Source organism: Schistocerca cancellata, chromosome 2 (assembly GCF_023864275.1).
Source record: "Schistocerca cancellata isolate TAMUIC-IGC-003103 chromosome 2, iqSchCanc2.1, whole genome shotgun sequence".
Lineage (NCBI taxonomy): Eukaryota > Metazoa > Arthropoda > Insecta > Orthoptera > Acrididae > Schistocerca > Schistocerca cancellata.
This window is the reverse complement of record NC_064627.1, coordinates 725,857,047-725,878,248: the sequence shown is the minus strand read 5'-3', so window position 1 is coordinate 725,878,248 and position 21,202 is coordinate 725,857,047. Positions and strand designations below refer to the sequence as shown.

Below are 21,202 nucleotides of genomic sequence, written 5' to 3'. Positions count from 1 at the left end.
TATCCCGTTATCTGTCTAAACGGTAAAGATGATTTTACTTCAGTCCGACTTCTGACTAATACTTCCAACCTTAAGACTTTTAAACTTCAGATCGGTTATAAAACAATCTAGTAGTGCTTAACATGCGTACTACTGTTGCAAGAGTACAAGAGAGAAGTGAAGTTAACATCTTCATTGCCGAGTTACATTGTAGTCATAGCGAACTTTCAGCTCGATGCGGCTACAATTCTCTTCTAGGATAAATGTTGTCTTTGGTCAATTTATGGTCTGGGATTTAACCTTCGTAAACAACAATTTTTGAATTCTTTTTTTAAAGTTTCTGTTTCGTATTGTATGATATTCTTTCATCTAGTCCTTTCTTATGATAAGCGTTAGTATTTACGTAACATTCTTGTTAATCAAACTGCCAAGAGTGTAAATTTTATTATCAGTAGCTGTCATCACTGTCAGGATGACTGATTTTTCTATTTCTTTTTGCAAGAAACGGGTGTTCATTACGGGTTCTATAAAGCGGGTGTTACAGCTGTAAACACATTTCATGTCGATAGGATTTGCAATTATCAACATGAGCTTTTCTCTTGTTATGCACCTGTCGTTCCTGCAGTCCGCAGCTCGTGGTGTAGTGGCTAGCGTTGCTACATCTGGATTCAAGGGGTCCCGGGTTCGATTCGCAGCTGGGTTGGGGATTTTCTCTGCCCGAGGACTGGGTGTTTGTGTTGTCTTCATCATTTCATCATCATCATCATTCATGGCAGTGGCTAGATTGGGCTGTGTAAAAAAAATTGGACTGTGGAAAAATTGAGCGCCCCGCAAACCAAACACCATCATCATCGCACCAGCACTCTGAAGAACCTATTGCAACAAAACATTTCACTGAACGCTGGTATGGACCAGTCGCTAGCGGGAAGTGTGGCCAAAGACAGGAAGAGATAAACGCAGCGCTGTCGCTCTGTGAAATGGTGGGGGCAACGAGTGAGCGTCAGAACAGGTTGGCAGCGAGGAGCGACGCACCAGACGCAGGTAGCAAGGCGACGCCTGCGGTCCACATCAGCACGTGAGTACACATGCTGCTTGCTTTGGCATATGAAATGTGATGTGGGGATTTGCGCCGCCCAATTCATATAGCTCTTTTTTCATCCAACATTATGCGTGCCTCAGAATCGCCCAAAAGTCGTAGACTTGTAGACGCCTCATTTTCAGATTATGTTCATCATCAACCACTCATTTAATTTGAGATCTTCACACGTGAAGGCAAGGCATTACTATCTGTATCTCTCAGATTTAGTTAGAAAGAATGCTATCGTGAAACTGCGTGTCGCTAGAGATAAGCAGAACACCATTCAGGACAAGTTACACATATTTTTCTGTCACTAGATTTATAGAGTTCAGGAAGTGAAGAATTACGTAGCCATCACCTGCGCCACAGGCCATGTTAAGGTAATATAGCTCTCTTCATTAACGTGATCTGCCGGCCTGTGTAGTCGAGTAGTCGAGCGGCTCTAGGCGCTTCAGTCTGGAACCGCGCGAACGCTCCGGTCGCAGGTTCGAATCCCGCCTCGGGCATGTGTGTGTGTGATGTCCTTAGGTTAGGGCTCAGAAAATAAAGTTTTAAAGAACTCCTCCCAAGTGCATTGCACCTTATGGTGATGCATAGTGTTCATCGGGTGTTGTCACTTCTTCTTTTTAAGGCCAGCGAAACACAAGCATTTCGTGTGACATGTCCCAGGGACAGATCCGTAGTGGAAGCGGGGGGGGGGGGGGGGGGGGGGGGGGGGGGAGTGGGGGTAATGAGGTTGTTCATAGCATCCCGTTCTCAATCCAAGAAGTGACAAAACATTTTAGAAGTCTTTGCATTTTTACATCCACAATTTTCCAAATTTAACAGCTAACTTCCAGAGAATAAGATAGCATGAAGCGTAGAGCCTCGCAAATGGTATGGGATTCCAGATAATAAAAGCTATGTTTAACGCAGTGTACTTTCCAGTTAATGTCGTGCGCTCATACTAGGCAGGTAAAGGGGCGCATTCACAGGCTTACTGTTCGTGGTGTCAACAACAAATCCGATGCCACTTGCGCGACCTGCGTGTCCCTAACAACCCAGGCATTGAACCGCGGAAGGGCCTCTCACAGTTTAATGTGGAATCCGAACCACACGTTGCTTAAGGCAATTCCTCATGTCGTTAACAGTTGAAGGCTATGTTAAAACGAAAATGGTCCTATCGAGATTCGATCCCGTGACCTCTTTTTTCAGTCAGGAACTTAACATTTTTTTCAAATATTTCCCATTCTGTTCGTTATTGTTTTCGGCATTTGGTCTGGGAGGACGTCACATGACAGCACATCTAGTTGATCGTTGAATACTTTACTCAGTTTCTTTTTATTACAGAGGGCCACGAGACCCCTGTCCGCCTGTTAAGCTGGGTGGTAAAGTGCTTGCCTCCCATGCCCCGAACCGAGGTTCGATTCCCGACCGGCTTGGAGATCTTTTCTGCTTGTGGACTGGTTGTTGTGTGTTGTCCTCATCGTCATTTCATCCTCATCATCGGCCGCAAGTAGCCCGATCTGGCGCCGACTGAAATAAGACTTGCACTTGGCGGCCTAAACCGAATGGGACCTACCGGCCGACAATGCCATACGATCATTTCATTTACCAGACCCGTGACAACACGTTGAGATACTGTGCCGGCACAGTTACATGAGCACGCTCGAGAAGGATACATATTGTTCATCTATACGTTGATTGAGCTTGCGAGTATCAAAAGTTGTGACCTAAATGGCCGTATCTTTTGATTGCATTAACTTATAAGCTTAAATTATTTACAACGCCAAGTCACCATCGATCTTAGTATTTGGTACAAATCTCAAATTAACACCTTTACCCGTTCCTTGGAAAAACGGGTTTTAAAATCCGGACATACCGAGAAATGGACAATAAAGTGGTCCTATCAGCGTTCCCTTCTAACCTTTTGAAGCATGGAACTTTAAAAACAAGGATGACTCTCGAAACTTAGGCTGAAACAACTCAAAGAAACCCCATCCCCCTTATCTCCACGCCTCATAGCCACCCACTACTGATCTGTGTTCACAGTCATTGTACTTAATGAAGTACTGGATATATTGGTACTCACTTAGATGCATACTGCGAAAATAATTGCATTGTCAGTGTAATGCAAGATTGTGACTATTATAGTTCTTAAATTAATTGTATGCCACATCTACTTCTCAAATTTTCGTGCCTCGGGCATGGATGTGTGTGATGTCCTTAGGGTAGTTAGGTTTAAGTAGTTCTAAGTTCTAGGGGACTGATGACCACCGATGTTAAGTCCCATAGTGCTCAGAGCCATCAAATTTTCGGATATATACTGTTTTCATTTGCTAGATTTCTCAAAACTGCAATATCTTGTATGCTATACTACATCGATATAATACACATTGATGTAAAGAAATTAATACTGTACTAAAACATTTCAGACATTTTATCACCAATATTGTTGAAATCGTAGATATCTGTGGAACTTTTAAGGTGAGGTTGACGCAAGTTATGCAGTCTAAGACAAATTAGGCGACACACCAAGAAGGAATTATCCGAAAGCTACAGAAATCTGTAGATTTACAAAAAAAAAAGTTAACAATTTCTCTAACTTTCGCTAATTTATTCGAAGGAAAGAGCTTCACGGATTAAGCAGGTCAATAACTCGTTGGTCCATCTCTGGCATTATGAAAACAGTTATTCAGCTTGTCACTGATTAATACAAATGTTGGATCTCGTTCTGAGGGGTATCGTGCCACATTCTGCCAATCATTGTGTTAGATCGCCAAAGTCCCGAGCTAGTTGGAGGGCCCTCCCCATAATGCTCGAAACGTTCTCAATTTGGAAGAGATCCGGCGACCGTGCTGGCCAAGGCAGGGTTTGGCAAGCGCGAAGACAAACAGTAGAAACTCTCGCCGTGTGCGGGTGGCCATTTCCTGAAATGTAAGCCCAGGATGGCTTGCAACAAAACTGGGCATAGAATAACGTCGACGTACCGACGTGTTGTAAGGGTGCCGCGGATGACAACCAGAGCGGTCATGCTATCAAATGAAATGGCACCCTAGGCCATCACTTCTGGTTTTCGGGCCATATGGCAGTAACAGCCACGTTGGTATCCCACCGCTCTCCTGGGCGTCTTCATATAAGTTTTTGGTAGTTATCTGGGTCTGGAATCTCACTGACCGGATTACAACTGTCTTCGTTGATGAGTCCCGCTTCAAGATAAGCCCCAATGACTAGTGAAGACGTGTCTGGAGACGCCGTGGAGAACAGAGGGGTAACCTTTCACCAGCCATACGGTCCGACAACGAGCTATGATGATTTGAGGTGCCATTTCATTTCCTAGAAGGATCCCTTTGGTTGTCTTGCGTGGCACCAGTAGAGCACAACGTTAGATCGACGATATTCTAAGACCAATTTTTTTGTCCTTCATGGCAGCAAGATACCACCTTCCCGCAAACGGTGAGACTTCTAGTGCTTGGCTTGTTTTTGCCAAACAAAGTAGCAGGATCTCTCCCCAGTAGAGAGCCTTTGGAGCATTATGGTCAAGGCCCTACAACCAGCTCAGGATGTTGATGATGTAACGCACCAACTCGACAGATTTTGGCAAAATATGCCTCAGAGGACATCCGACAACTCTACCAATCATTGACAAACCGAACAACTGCTTGCATAAGGGACAGAGGTGGACCAACGCGTCACTGACTTGCTCAATTTGGGAAGTATTTTCTCTTGAATAAATAATCCAATTTTTATGAAACTGTACTCATTTGTTTACCTGTGTGTGTACGTCACATCTGCCGATTTCCCATCCGGATATTTCGTTTGTGGTGCACCGTAATTTTTTATATTCTTCGAGTGTTCTTGTGGGGCTGTGAGACAGCAAAGAAGTGTGACTACTGAACCTGAACCCAAGGTCTGTGCATGAGCTTTGCTTACATGAAACAGGCATACGATTGAGATGTGAGGTACCCTGAGGCCAGTGACCCGTAATCGGTGACGTACACATCACCGACGAATCCGTCAACACGGAAAAATTGCATTCATAAATGAACGGCCAATCCATGCCATACCAATGATGCTGTTCACCTTGCTATAAGTCTATCTCATCTCCATATTTATTCAGGAAACTCAGGGATGAGGTTTCGGTGTGTGATTCTGATTTCGACGTCGTAAAGTAGGAAAACACAATTCTAGTCGTATCAACAAAACAGATCCCACATCGTTGATGTTCATTGCTTCCATATGAGCAACTGTTTCCAAGAGCGACATATGTTAATCACTCAGGCGACCACTTACTTGAACCGTGGCTTCATTACCAAGAACTGGAGTTGAAAGGAAGGCCTTATCTTCTTATATCATCTCCAGGACAGCTCCGCAGTTCTACACTGAAGCACCAAAGAAACTGGGATACGCATGGGTATTCAAATACAGAGGTATGTAAACAGGCAGAATACGGCATTGCTGTCGGCAGTGCCTATCTAAGACAAGTGTCTGGCGCAGTTGTTAGATCGGTTAGTTCTGCTATAATGGCAATTTTCAAGATTTAAGTAAGATTGACCGTGGTGTTACTGTCGAAGCACGAGCGCTGGGACACAGCATCTCCAAACTAGCATGAAGTGAGGATTTTCATGTACGGCCTTTTCACGAGTGCAGTGAATACCAGGGATCCGGTAAAACATCAAATCTCTGACATTGCTGCGGCCGGAAGAAGATCCTGCAAGAACGAGACCAACGACTTCTGAAGAGATCGTTCAACGTGACAGAATTGCAACCCTTCCAAATTGCTGCAGATTTCAATGCTGCTTCATGGACAAGTGTCAGCGTGCGAACCATTTAACGAAACATCATCGATATTGGCCTTCAGAGCCGAAAGCCCTCTCGTGTACCCTCGATAACTGCACAACACAAAGCTTTATGCCTCGCCTTGGCCCGTCAACACCGACATTGGACTGTTTATGACTGGAAACATGTTGCCTGGTCGGATGAGTCTCGTTTAAAATTGTTTCGAGCGCTTGGACGTGTATGGGTTTGGAGACAACCTCATGAATCAATGGATCCTGTATGTCAGCAGGGGAATGTTCAAACTCATGGAGGCTCTGCAATGGTGTGGGGCGTGTGCATTTGGAAAGATATGGGACCCCTGATACGTCTAGATACGAATCTGACAGGTGACACGTACGTAAGCATCATGCCTGGTCACCTGCATCCATTCATGTCCTTTGTGCATTCCGATGGACATGGGCAATTCCAGTAGGACAATGCGACACCCCAAACGTCCAGAATTGCAACAGAGCGACTCCAGGAACACTCTTCTGAGTTTCAACACTTCCGCTAGCCAACAAAAACCACAGACATGAACATTATTGAACGTATCTGGCATGCCTTGCAACGTGCTGTTCAGAAGAGATCTCCAACAACTCGTACTCTTACGGATTTATGGACAGCCCTGCAGGATTCATGGTGTCACTTCCCTTCAATACTACTTCAGACATTAGTCGAGTCCATGCCACGTCGTGTCGCGGCACTTCTGCGTGCTCGCGGAAGGCCTACACGATATTAGACAGGTGTACCAGTTTCTTTGGCTCTTCATTGTATTTGCTCCCTTTGGCATTACATGCAAGTACCTGCAAAAGCTGTAGTCTGTGTAGTTTCACTTTTCTCTTGTTATAAGTCACCAAAAAGTTAGGTTCAAATGGTTCAAATGGCTCTGAGCACTATGGGACTTAACATCTGATGTCATCAGTCCCCTAGAACTTAGTACTACTTAAACCTAACTGACCTAAGGACATAACACACATCCATGCTCGAGGCAGGATTCGAACCTGCGACCGTAGCGGTCGCGCAGATCCAGACTGAAGCGCCTAGAACCGCTCGGCCACACCGGCCATCCGAAAAGTGAGTTTAAGGATGACACATCGACGACTAGGTGTCGGTGTGCTCTACTTGGAAAACTCCCAGATTATCCTATCGTCTTCCTCAGAAATCTGCGATCCATCAGATATATTTTCTTTTCACTTTGACTGTCCTAGAAGCGTCGATACCACCTTCTTGTAAGACAACCTCTATGTAGTATTAAATCTTCATCAAAGTAAACACTGCTCTAAGTCAACAGTACTGGCTTCCCTAACTCAGTAACGGAAAACGTCGTCAACTGTGTGGCCATTTCGCGAATAATAGCACAGCTGAGTGGAACTCTCCATTGGCAAGTGCAACAATGTCTACTGCAGAACTCACATTGTACACTTGTAGGATAGGAACCCTACAAGTAAGGCGTGGTGCATGCACGGAGTTTTACTTACTTACTTACTTACTCACTCACTGGTCATACCGGACTCGAGAGTCCATTACCGCAGGAACGTATTTTCGCTATCTGTCCCTGTCTTGGGCTATTTCCTTCCATTCACCTTCAATACCTAGGCTCCTTAAATCAGCCTTCACATTGTCCTCCCATCTACGCCTCGGCCTCCCCACAGGACGTTTTCCCTCTAGGTGCCCTACCAGTACTCTGAGCGCTGCCCTGCCCTCATCCATTCGAGCTACGTGACCCACCCATCGCAGTCTACGTGATTTAATAATACTGATTATGTCAGGGCTTGAATAGAGTTCGTGAATCTCTTCGTTATGCAGTTTTCGCCACTCTCCGCTAATGTCGTCCCTTTTTGCTCCGAAAATTTTCCTCAAAATTTTGTTTTCAAATACTCGAAACGGCTTTTCATTTTGCACAGTGAGAGACCAAGTCTCACACCCATACAGCATAACTGGTAAAATAATAGTTTTGTATATTCTAATCTTTAAATTCCTAGACAATATCCGTGATGAAATTAACCTATTCAGTGACAAGTAGCACGCATTTCCTGCCCGTAATCTCTTCTTCAGTTCGGATTCAATCTCATTTCTCGAAGTTATGTCCACGCCTAGATACTTAAATGTGTTCACTTTTTCAAATTGCGTGTCTCCAACTCTTAACATTTCCTGATCTACTGCTGTTGGCATTCTAGTAGTAACCAGGTATTTAGTTTTGTGTTCACTTATCCTTAGACCTACATCTACACTAGCCTTGATTACCGCATTCGGATTTGCTATTACAGATTCTTTCCTATCGCTAATAATGTTCAGATCATCTGCATACCCTAATATCTTAATACTTCCATTTAACTCCAAACCCTCTGAATTATCTTCTGCCATTCGTACAATATATTCTAGGACTAAATTAAAAAGGAGCGGAGACAGGGCATCTCCCTGCTTAAAGTCCGTTCTTTATTACAAATTCTTCTGACTCCAGTTTCCCCACGCGTACTCTACCTTTTGTGTTTCTCAAACTCGCTTCTGTAAGTCTAACATACTTCTTTGGTATTCCAAGTTCCAAAAGAATTCTGTACAATTTTGATTGCAATACTGAATCATACGCTTTTGTAAAATCTATGAAAAGATTATGAACTGATTCATTGTATTCCCATTTCTTTTCCAAAATTTGACGCAGGGTGAATATTTGGTCTATAGTTGATCTGTTCCTCCGAATGCCGGCTTGGTAATCCCCCATAATTTCATCTGCATATGGTGTAAGCCTGCTTAGCAGAAAATTCGAGAAAATTTTGGAACATACCGGTATAAGCGATATCCCTCCATAATTACTACAATCCATTTTGTCGCCCTTCTTAAAAATTGGGATCAGAATCTACTCCTGCCACTCTTCAGGTATCATCTCTGAGTTCCATACTTTAGTTATCACTTTGTGAACTACTTCCACCAATTTCTGTCCCCCATTTTTAACTAATTCTGCAGTTATGCAATCTGATCCTGGTGCTTTATGGTTTTTCAGTTTGTTGATTGCATCTCTTACTTCCTTTAACGTTAGCTCAGGTATCTGGAGTTATGCTGTATGTATTTCGTACGCCTGCTCATTTCCTGCTTCGTGGTTTACATTTAACAGATGCTCAAAATGCGCCCTCCATTTACTTAATATAGCATTGGGGTCTGTCAGTATTCCCCCAGCATCCCCTCGAAGTGCATTTGTCCTAGCCCTGAAGCCCTTCCTATACCCACTTATGTCTAGGTATAGTTCCCTAATGTTTTTTGTTTTACCATTTGTTTCCATTTTTGTAATTTGATTGTTCAAAGAATCCCTCTTCTTTGTCCGTAGCCTACGACCAGCTTCCCTTCTCAAGTTCAAGAACTCCTCTCGTTTTCTGTCTCCCATTCCATCCCAATCTAATCGTGCTCTTCTCCTTTCCTCTACCAATTTCTTGCATTCCTCATCAAACCACGGTTTCCTCCTGTTCTTCTTAACTTTAACTATTGTGACCTTCGCTGCCTCTTTGATATTATTCCTCACAGTGATCCACTGTTAATTTACATCCTCGTCTTGATCTTCGTGTGTCCTGAGAGCATCAAACCTGTCTGTCTGTAACGTACCTTCTAAAGTTCAGAGTTTTAGGCTAAAGAATTACTAGAGCACAAGTTCCAAGAGTGAAGAAAGGTATTACTTCCTGCAACGGATTCCTTATCTGTTATCCACAATTATAAAATAAGTGAAACTCGAACTCGTAGAGAGGAGTATTGTCAGTTTTCCTTCCTGCATGAAAGGATACAGTAAGTGGTGTAGTACACCGTGTATGCTATGTGACAATTCTGTGGAGTCCTATGGAGTGTCGTTATACTTAATTCATCAACGTGTTAGTAGTCGATATACTACGCAAAATCTTTTTCGTACTAATATGAATATGTGTTCAAGGTAACAGATAATGTGGAATTCAAGCAGCCCCCCTTGTTTTTAATGTAATTAGTCGTTAAGTTTACGTAAATCCCTCTTAGGCAACAATTTGATTTTTAATTGTTAAACCAGGTTGAACACTATTTCTTTTTTTCTTTGTCTTTTAATTTTACTTTGAGTTTTCAGTGCTGCCTTGTGAATTTCTCTTGAGGTATAGTCAATTCGTTTCAGTAATATCACTGAGTTCGTAAACGAGAACAGTGGCTAAACAGACGTTCACCTATACGTTATGGTTACCATGAGCTCAAAAAGTAATAAAATCTTAGGGGCTTTACAATTAGATGAGTTCTCGTTTCTATTGTTTTCTTCCTCCTCCCATTTTACACCGTTACTTCACAGTATTTAAGTTATTTGTCGCGTCCATTCCTCTCATTAACGTAGTTTTCTGGCATGTATATGAGCAGTGGCCTGCTTTTCAGACTGAATCGCGGAACCATCATAATTTGGTCCGTTAAGATAAGAATTTGCAGATTCCTGACATTGTCAGTACGAGGGCGATCGGCTAACTGAAGAAAACCTCACAAGCCAGGGCCGCTAAAAAACAATTTACTGGATGACATGTTCCGACAGAGCTACGCAGACGTCATCGTATCTTATGATTTAAAATATTACAACAGCCGGCCGCGGTGGTCTAGCGGTTCTAGGCGCTCAGTCCGGAACCGCGCGACTGCTACGGTCGCAGGTTCGAATCCTGCCTCGGGCATGGATGTGTGTGATGTCCTTAGGTTAGTTAGGTTTAAGTAGTTCTAAGGGGACTGATGACCACAGATGTGAAGTCCCATAGTGCTCAGAGCCATTTGAACCATTTGAAGAGTTTAAGGATTGACAGTGAGAATGGCAAAAGAGACCATCCTACTGTCACCATCTAGAACGCAGTCCACATTTGAATTCCTCGTGACCACCAACCGATGATGTTATGGTTCACAGAAATGGTGTCATCCAGGATGCGGGTTGTGCAACTACATCTGAAGGCAGGAGCGATTTGTGTAATTGTGCAGACGGCCAAGCCTGTTGCGGAACATTCTTACGTAGTTTACAACAGTCATTCTAATCAGATTATCCGGGCAACTCACTTGATTGAGCTCTCCTTCCCATACATCAAAAATCTAACGTCAATAATTACTGCTTACAAACCATGTTTGTAAATGAGCATTATGGTCATCAAGCAAATGGTCATGTAAGTATCAGTTTACCAGATACAAAGAATTATCATTTCAATGTCCCAGTGGTGATAATGGTCTATCTTCTTTTCTGGCTACTTATTTTAGGTGTGGCTTGAGCCATTCCGAAACGGAATGTTACAGTTATCTTTGACTAAGATATATCGTGATTATCAATTTTTACTATCATGCGTCCATAACGATATCATAGATTAGATGCAGCCTACAAGATATGTGCGGAGAGTTTCATTGGCTCTACTGTGAATGCTCATCAAGAACACTCCGACAGACAAGGCCACCAGCAGAAGTCGAGCTTCGCGAAATAGCCTTGACCCGCCGCTGCTAGCGCCGTGCAACTTCCTTCTGACGGGGGAATAACCGCGTGGATGCGCCGTACGCGAAAAAAGCACCGAGTCGTAGTCGACGTCACTCCGCGCACCCGAGGCTCTCGAGAAGCACAGGCAGCGGCACGTGCGTCACAGCACGTGAGGCCGCAGGTCGTACGAGTGGCAGCAGCCGTCTCCGGCGGGCAGCGAGTAACCCAGACGGGTGTAGAAACTTTGCACTGCACGTTGAAATGCTTGTAAGGTCTCCATAGCACGCGACAAAGTTAAGACCTTGACCTTTAATGGATACCCTTGCAATTACGTATTCATTTGCCTCGGGCCTTCTTGGACGGAGGCGAGCGTTCGCGAAGTGTGGCGGACGAGCTGAGTAATGTGACGTCACAAGCTCGTTGCAGTGGCGGGGGGGGGGGGGGGGGTGAAGGCATTTCCTTGTGGACCCCGGCACACCAAAGCCTTGTACTTCCGATCTACAGAAAGGAAAGTGGACATCGCTTCCCAGTATGAGAAACAGCAGCGGCACAACGAAGAACCAAGGTTTGCAACGACTAAAGCGAAATCCGTAGCGATAGTAGCGTAACTGCATTTGTCCTCCAGCAGCTGCCTGATTGCTTCGTCGTCTTCCAACATGGAAGACGCTCGTATCAGTGTCCTTTAATTACAGCAGAATTCCCGGCGGCTTTAGGTTTTAGTGTGGTAGTTGATTGTTATGAGTAAAGTCAGACGAAGTTGTGTAAAATTACATGCACTATCTATGAAACCTCTCCATAGTGTAATTGGCTTTCTTGAAAGAAGTAGTTTTCCTGTCTCACTTTGTCTTTAATGCGATATTTCTTTGAAATAAGTAGTTCTAATAAAATTTTATGCTCCAGCGGTAATGACTTACTTTCTGAATTCAAATATTTTAGTCATCTGAAAACCATTAGAGTATGTATTTCATATGTTCTGCTGCTACAGACTTGTATTTCACTCATTCTCTTACGCTACAAGTGAAGTCTAATGCTTACATCAGTTTAACAGATCGCACGTAATACCCTAGAAATGCTGTAGAACTGAAAAGGCAAAGAAATATACCACTAAAACAATCGCAAAGTGCGCTTCAAGTCATAAGCCCTTTGTTTCTTAATTCGGTCGGTGAGATGAACTGTGCTGTTTCATCGTGCTTCTATCGGACACTCACGACCAGTTTACACTGCTTTTGCGGATGGTAGTCGTGAAATATCGTTAAGTGGTTCTGAAGAGTTTCTTAAAAGAGAAAAGTATAATAAGACATAAATAAAAGGCTAGTAAGAGTAACAATATGTTTAGAACACAACTAAGAAAATAAAAACTGTAGATGGCCCAGAAAATGATCTAAAAGAAATATCTCATATGAACGGCTGAACAAGCTGGTGGAAGCAAGAAAGCCGTAAAGAACGCAGTCACAGGAGAAGAATCAGTACTTCCAAATCCAGTGATCTGTTTTCTTTCAGGCAACAGAGACTGGGTAAGGTTCATCCAGTTGTTGGCTAGATAGAAGGATCTTTTGCATTCCTTGGTAAGTTCACCAGTGACTCACCGACAAATATATAATTGATAACGATGCGTAAAGTTTTAATCCAACTCTCTTGTTTACAGTTCCACTTGCAAAGACACGGAAGAGTGCGGGATCCTACACGTATACATTTACTTGTCTGGAATCGACTCTGAGCCAATTTTTGGTGTACGGTGGTGCATTCCACCATTCTGACAGATCAAAAAAGCACCTGCCCTCATTTTTCGTATCGCTCGGCGGCCGAGCCTCGAAGAAGCACACCTTCGCTCGTGTGTGCTCCAACGAATACATATGTGTGGACCAATGTTTCTTTCCTCATAGGTCATTAAGCATGTAATTGTTCGTCTAGTGCATATACCACCGTCCAGAAACCATATGTGTGTGGTAGTATATAGTATCACCCTTCCGACATTTTCAGCAACGGCAGGTCGTAACTGAAATGCGATTGGTCCCATTACCTCGATCTCGCACTGTGCGTGTCTTTCATTCTTGGCCTCGTCGACTGAGCATTCTTGGTGTCAGTTCGTCAGTATCGATACGAAATTGTTCGATAGTTACTTCGCATAATCTCGATTGTTCACGAGGAGCGTGTGAGAACTAACTGCGCTCCTCTTGAGCCTGTGCAATTACAGGCTCAAGAATGCAGTACACAACTCTACTTAGCAACGTTGTTTTCTTTCATCGCTAACGACCATCACACGGCCTACTCATATACCGAGTGATCAAAAAGCCAGTATAAATTTGAAAACTTAGTAAACCACGGAATTATGTAGATAGAGAGGTAAAAATTGACACACATGCTTGGAATAACATGGGGTTTTATTAGAACCGAAAAAACAAAGTTCACAAAATGTCCGACAGATGGCGATGGACAGCAAAACGTCAGTGACTGCGCATAACAATCGTTTATAAAAGGAGCTGTAATGAGAGAGAGAATCAGATGCGCCAGCAGTCGCAGCATGTTGACGTTACCTGAAAAGGCGCTTTTAGTGATGCTGTATTATCAGAATGGGGAATGAGCTAGTTCAGCGTTACGATCCTATCGCCATAGGAAGGGAATTCGAACGGGTAAAGGTCCGTTGACAAATGCAGCTGTGGCGAGAATGATTTCGAAGTTCGAAGCCTCGGATTGTTTAGACGATAGACCCCGTAGTAGCCGATCGAGCCCAAGGCGTAATGCTGCTGAGACAGTTCAGGAAGAAATGGAGACTGTAGCGGGTTCGTCTATGCACGGGGAAGTCAGCGCTCGTGCAGTCGCACGTCGCACCGGCATTCCATACACTACTGTTTGGTTGGCACTTAGGCGTACCCTCCGATGCTATCCGTACAAAATCCGTCGGCATCATGAACTGTTACCTGGCGATTTAATGGCGCGGAGGGCATTTTCGGTGTGGGCGTTTCAAAAGATGGCGAAAGATAACGTTTGGTTGAGTAACGTGTTGTGGACCGACGAAGCTCATTTCACGCTCCGAGGGTCTGTCAAAGCCCACAACTGCAGAATTTGGGCTACTGAAAATCCTAGAACTGTTGTGGAAACCCCATTGCACGACGAGAAAGTCACGGTATGGGTTGGATTTACCGCATCTACCGTTATCGGGCCTTTTTTCTTCGAGGAAATGAGTGATTCTGGTTTTGTAACTGCTACCGTGACGGGTGAGAGGTACGCCGATATGCTACAGAATCGCATCATCCCCAACCTGGCTGATAAACACCTGCTGGAACGTACGATATTTATGCAGGATGGCGCTCAACCCCATATTGCTAGAGGCGTGAAAGATCTCTTGCGCGCGTCGTTTGGTGATGGTCGTGTGCTCAGCCGCCACTTTGTTCATGCTTGGCTTCCCAGGACCCCAGACCTCAGTCCGTGAGATTATTGGCTTTGGGGTTACCTGAAGTCGCGAGTGTATCGTAATCGACCGACATCTCTAGGGATGCTGAAAGACAACATCTGACGTCACTGCCTCATCATAGCTCCGGAGATGCTTTACAGTGCTGTTCACAACATTATTCCTTGACTACAGCTATTGTTGAGGAATGATGGTGGACATATTGAGCATTTCGTGTAAAGAACATCATCTTTGCTTTGGCTTACTTTGTTATGCTAATTATTGCTATTCTGATCAGATGAAGCGCCACCTGTCGGACATTTTTTTGGTTCTAATAAAATCCCATGTCATTCCAAGCGTGTGTGTCAATTTGTATCTCTCTATCTACATTATTCTGTGATTTATTCAGTTTTCAAATTTATACTGACTTTTAGATGACCTGGTATTATTAACTCTGTAAAGGAACTTCACCATAGTTTGAAGGTGTCACACATTACATTATAACAGTCTCCTGTACTAACTTCTGACAGAAAAATGCTTAAACTCTGAACTACATGAACTTAGAAAACGCAACTGTTGGAGCAAGCAATGAAAGCACATACTCTTTTTACCACCAGACATTTTTAATTTCCCCGAATACCGAGGAACTGTTAAACATGAATATTATCAAGAGTATTGTGTTTTTGGGTGTAATTGCATTGTTATATTCGCTCACTTTTAGTTAGTGAAACAAAAAAAACGAGACCGAACTTTCAACGGTATTCGATCTCTTTAGATGTACAATTCGTAAGAACACGGCCGAAAAAATGGATGATTACTTTTGAAACGGTCCTCCTTTCGCGTGTTATTCATAACGTACACTGCCCAGGCACTTTTATGTGACCACCTGTCAAATGGCCTGAATAATCACCTTTTGCAGCGCGGATCACTGCGAGACGTGCAGGAAGAAAGACAGTGATGTTCTGGAAGGTACCGACAGGGATGTGGAGCCAAGCCGACTCCAGGCCGGTGGATAGCTGCGGTAGGTTTGAACAGCCTGATCTAAATTGTCTCACAGATTTTGGACTGCGTTTAAATCCAGGGAGTGTGATGGCAGGGGACTGCGTGAGACTCATCTCGGTGCTCTTCGACCCACACACGTACACTGCGAGCTGTGTCGCATGTTGCATTGCCCCTGCTGACACATGTCTTCGTGCCCAGGAAAACAAACTGCATTTAGGGGTAGACGTGGAACCCTAGGACAGATGCATACTTGTGTTGATCCATTGTGCCTCCCAGAATGACAAAATCACCCAGGGAATGCCACCAAAAAATTTCCCAAAACATGTTTTCTCCTTCTACATCTACATCTTCATCTACATCTACATGGTTACTCTGCTATTCACACTGAAGTGACTGGCCGAGGGTACATCGAACTATTTTCATACTCCTTGTCTACCATTCCAGTCTCGAATGGCGCGTGGGAAAATGAACACCGAAAACTTTCCGTTCGAGCTCTCATTTCTCGTATTTTATTATGATGATCATTTCTCCCTACGTAGGTGGATGTCAACAAAATATTTTTGCATTCGGAAGAGAACGTTGGTGAAAGTTGGTGATTGAAATTTCGTAAATAGATCTCGCCGCAAAGAAAACCACCTTTGTTTCAGTGACTGCCACCCCAACTCGTGTATCATATCAGTGACACACTCACCCCTATTCCGCGATAACACGAAACGAGGTGCCCTTCTTTGCACTTTTCGATGTCCTCCGTCAATCCTACCTGGTATGGTTCCGACACCGCGCAGCAATAAAATGGGTCAAATGGCTCTAAGCACTAGGGGACTTAACATCTCAGGTCATCAGTCCCCTAGAACTACTTAAACCTAACTAACCTAAGGACGTCACACACATCAATGCCCGAGGCAGGATTCGAACCTACGACCGTAGCGGCAGCTCGGTTCCGGACTGAAGCGCCTAGAACCGCTCAGCCACAGCGGCCGGCGGGTGGCAATCTTCCAGTAGCCAACAAAGTGCAGTCTTTGTTTCGCCTTCCCCACAATATCATCTCTGTGGTCTTTCCAATTTATGTTGCTCGTAATTGTAATTCCTAGGTATTTAGGCGAATTGACAGCCCTTAGATTTGTGCGATTTATCGTATACCCAAAATTTATCGGAGATCTTTTAGTACCCATTTGGATGACCTCTCACTTCTCTTTGTTTAGTGCCAATTGCCACTTCTCGCACCATAGAGAAATTCTCTCTACATTATTTTGTGATTGGAATTGATCGTCTGATGATTTTACTAGACGGTAAATTACAGCGTCATCTGCAAACAGTCTAAGGGGGCTGCTCAGATTATTATCTAGATCACTTATGTAAATCAGGTACAGTAGAGGGCCTATGACACTACCTTGCGGAACGCCAGATATCACTTCAGTTCTACTCGATGAATTACCATATATCACTACTAATTGTGACCTCTCTGGGAGGAAATCGCGAATCCAGTCAGACAACTGAAACGATACTCCATATGCATGCAATTTAATAGTCACTTGTGAGGAACGGTATCAAAAGCCTTCTGGAAATCTAGGAATATGGAATCGATCTGAGATCCCTTGTCGACAGCACTCATTACTTCATGGGAATATAGAACTAGCTGTGTTTCCCTAGAACGACACTTTCTGAACCTGTGTTGGTTATGTATCAATAAGTAACAATAAGTCCTTTTCTTCAAGGTGAATTCATATTGTTCGAGTACAGTATATGCTCCAAAATCCTACTGCAAATTGAGGTCAGTGATATGGGTGTGTAATTCAATGGGTTACTCCTATTTCCTTTCTTGATTGTTGGTGTGACCTGTGTTATTTTCCAGTCTTTATTTGCTTACAGATGTTTCACGCCGTACGCGCCAACGGCCATCTGTCCGACGGCGCATAAAACGTGATTCATCTACAAAAGCCACCTGTAGCCGCCTGTGGACGACCAGCTGAGGTACTGGTGTGATAATTCCAGCCTTCTTTGCTATTGAACAGCAGTCAGTAAGGATGCACGAACCAGGCCCCTAATGCCTAGACCGATATGCAGCAACGTTCGTTCAAGGACGTTGGAGACACTTTTGGTAGACTCTTAGTTCATCTGAGTGGCCAGTTGCTCATTAGTTGCGCTCCACTCTCCTGTACATATCTTCGCAATTGTCGTTCACCTGTGTCATGTATAGTCCGTACTACATCACGCCTGGGCGCCCGTTTTCAACAAGACCATTTTAACACGCACGGCATATTTTAACTACGGTGGTATGCGAACAGTTTACGGAATCACCCGTTTTGGAAATGCTTCCAACCGTGGAGCGAAAGCAAATTATTTCATCCTTTGGAACGTCAGATAAATCGCTCCGTTTCGGCGTTAGGAGAACGATAGCACTGTTTCCCGCGCCCCCCCCCCCCCCCCGGCACGCTTTATACAGGGTGTTACAAAAAGGTACGGCCAAACTTTCAGGAAACATTCCTCACACACAAAGTAAGAAAATATGTTATGTGGACATGTGTCCGGAAACGCTTACTTTCCATGTTAGAGCTCATTTTACTACTTCTCTTCAAATCACATTAATCATGGAATGGAAACACACAGCAACAGAACGTACCAGCGTGACTTCAAACACTTTGTTACAGGAAATGTTCAAAATGTCCTCCGTTAGCGAGGATACATGCATCCACCCTCCGTCGCATGGAATCCCTGATGCGCTGATGCAGCCCTGGAGAATGGCGTATTGTATCACAGCTGTCCACAACACGAGCACGAAGAGTCTCTACATTTGGTACCGGGGTTGCGTAGACAAGAGCTTTCAAATGCCCCCATAAATGAAAGTCAAGAGGGTTGAGGTCAGGAGAGCGTGGAGGTCATGGAATTGGTCCGCCTCTACCAATCCATCGGTCACCGAATCTGTTGTTGAGAAGCGTACGAACACTTCGACTGAAATGTGCAGGAGCTCCATCATGCATGAACCACATGTTGTGTCGTACTTGTAAAGGCACATGTTCTAGCAGCACAGGTAGAGTATCCCGTATGAAATCATGATAACGTGCTCCATTGAGCGTAGGTGGAAAAATAAATTAAAATGAGCTCTAACTTGGAAATTAAGCATTTCTGGACACATGTCCACATAACATCTTTTCTTTATTTGTGTGTGAGGAATGTTTCCTGAAAGTATGGCCGTACCTTTTTGTAACACCCTGTATACTCTCTCCACTGCTAGTGCTGCTGCCTGCCGTCTGTGAGTGGTTATTGCACGTTGACGTCCCACACATGTGGCGGTCATGTTAACACGAATCGACCATTTATGGGGTGTATCACGTAAATCTTACATTGCAAATATTGCGGAAGTGGAAAGTGCTGTTGATGTACGGTTCTCACAGAATGGGTTGCTAATCAGGGACTCGTGTTGTTAGCCAAAAAACAGATTGTATTAATATTGAGGAAGTGTTTTTTATGCAAACGAACACTTCTATAAATGGATTATTGTCGGTTAACATTAACTAGAAGTGGGGTACATCAAAATGTCAGTGGTGTTTGTTGCAGGATTCTAGTGCGAGTCATTTGAGAGATATCGTATTTTGAAAACTTCCCACACAGAAACTTGTACGCGAAACAATAACACAAATGCATACTCTATTCATATGAATTCTGACCAGTAACGAGACACTGACCACCGCGGTTGTGTTCAGACTGACTACCGGCACCGGCAATACGCGCTTCCAGTCCGATGCTGCACACGTGTTAGCATTTCAGTGGAGATGTCCAAGAAGGGGATAGTAATACGTCGTTGCATATCATCGGGTGTAGTTGGTACGAAAAAACAAAGGACCTATGGATTGAAGCTCACTCTGAGTTTTAGTTGCAGATTTCTTTACAAACGGCTCTGAGCACTATGGGACTTAACATCTGAGGTCATCAGTCCACTAGAACTTAGAACTACTTAAACCCAACTAACCTAAGGGCATCACACACATCCATGCCCGAGGCAGAATTGAACCTGCGACCGTAGCGGTCGCACGGTTCCAGACTGAAGCGCCTAGAGCCGCTCGGCCAATCCGGCCGACCCAGATTTCTTTACCCTTTCAGTTCTACAGAATTTATACAGTATTACGTGAGATCTGTCTATCTGATCTAAGCATTAGACTTCGCTTGTAGACAGCATCTTTCAGTTTTCCCCACAGAAAGATGTCCACAGGTCTCTAAAATCCGGCGAACAGGCAGGCCAAGGTTCAATGCGTTCAATCCAACGATTAGGAAATAATTCGTGTAGGTATACTGTAGTACGTCGTACGCGGTGGGCTAGACGGCAATCATGTTGGTACCACAGGTTCCTCCGAGGCTGCAGAGGAAGGTCTTGTAGCATTCGTGGAAGATGATCTGTCAGTAGGCTGCGATACTTGTGAGTGTTCAGTGTTTCATCTATGAAAAACGGTCCCCTTGAGCTGACGGTTCACTAACAACACACGTTTACACTCTATGGGCGCTGACGCTCCACCTGAAGCAGCCAACGGGGATCGTCAACATACCAATAGTTTACCTGGCCCTGATTGGTAACTATGGTTTCATCACTAAACAAGATACATGATACGTCTGGAGTATACTGTCTTAATTTCCATGTACAGAAGTGAACAGGATTCACATAATCATTTCCAAGCAGCTCTTAATCGAGACAGATGTGTTATGGATGGAACCTACACTACAGCCTTTATATTGCACCACCACGAAGATGACGTGCTACAGACGCGATATTTAACAGACAGGAAGAAGATGCTGTGATATGCATATGATTAGCTTTTCAGATCATTCACGCAAGGTTGGCGCCGGTGGCGACACCTACAACCTGCTGACATGAGGAATGTTTCCAACCGATTTCTCATACACAAACAGCAGTTGACCGGTGTTGCCTAGTGAAACGTTCTTGTGATGTCTCGTGTAAGGAGAAGAAATGGGTACCATCACGTTTCTGAGTTTGATAAAGGTCGGATTGTAGCCTATCGCGATTGCGGTTTATCGTATCGCGACATTGCTACTCGCGTTGGTCGAGAACCAATGACTGTTGTCAGAATATGGAATCGGTGTGTTCAGGAGGGTAATAAGGAACGCCGTGCTGGATTCCGACGGCCTCGTGTCACTAGCAGTCGAGATGACAGGCATCTTATCCGCTGGGCTGTAACGAATCGTGCAGCCACGTCTCGATCCCTGAGTCAACAGATTGGTACGTTTGGAAGACAACAACCATCGGCATGAACAGTTCGATGACGTTTGCAGAAGCATGGACTATCAGCTCGGCGACCATGGCTGCGGTTACTCTTGACGCTGCTTCACAGACAGGAGCACCTGCGATGGTGTATTCAACAACGAACTGAGTGCACGAATGGCAAAACATCATTTTTTTGGATGAATCCCGGTTCTGTTTACAGTATCATGATGGTCGCATCTGTGTCTGGCGACATCGCGGTGAACGCACATTGGAAGCGTGTATTCGTCATCGCCATACTGGCGTATCACCCGGGGTGATGGT

General features: G+C 44.2%; 1 protein-coding gene across 2 annotated transcripts in view; it reads left to right on the top strand.

Annotated features, from left to right (window-relative positions):
* The first annotated feature begins 965 nt into the window (after positions 1-965).
* LOC126148036 (macrophage mannose receptor 1-like) overlaps positions 966-21,202 on the top strand; it is a 72,851-nt gene continuing 52,614 nt past the window's right edge. Inside the window, exons 1-2 of one of the 2 annotated variants that reach the window (XM_049915729.1) lie at positions 1,030-1,054; positions 17,539-17,640. The gene's annotated coding sequence lies outside the window, so the exon portion shown is untranslated. Of the gene's footprint in view, positions 1,055-17,538; positions 17,641-21,202 lie in introns of both variants that reach the window. The other variant, XM_049915730.1, reaches the window with a different exon arrangement.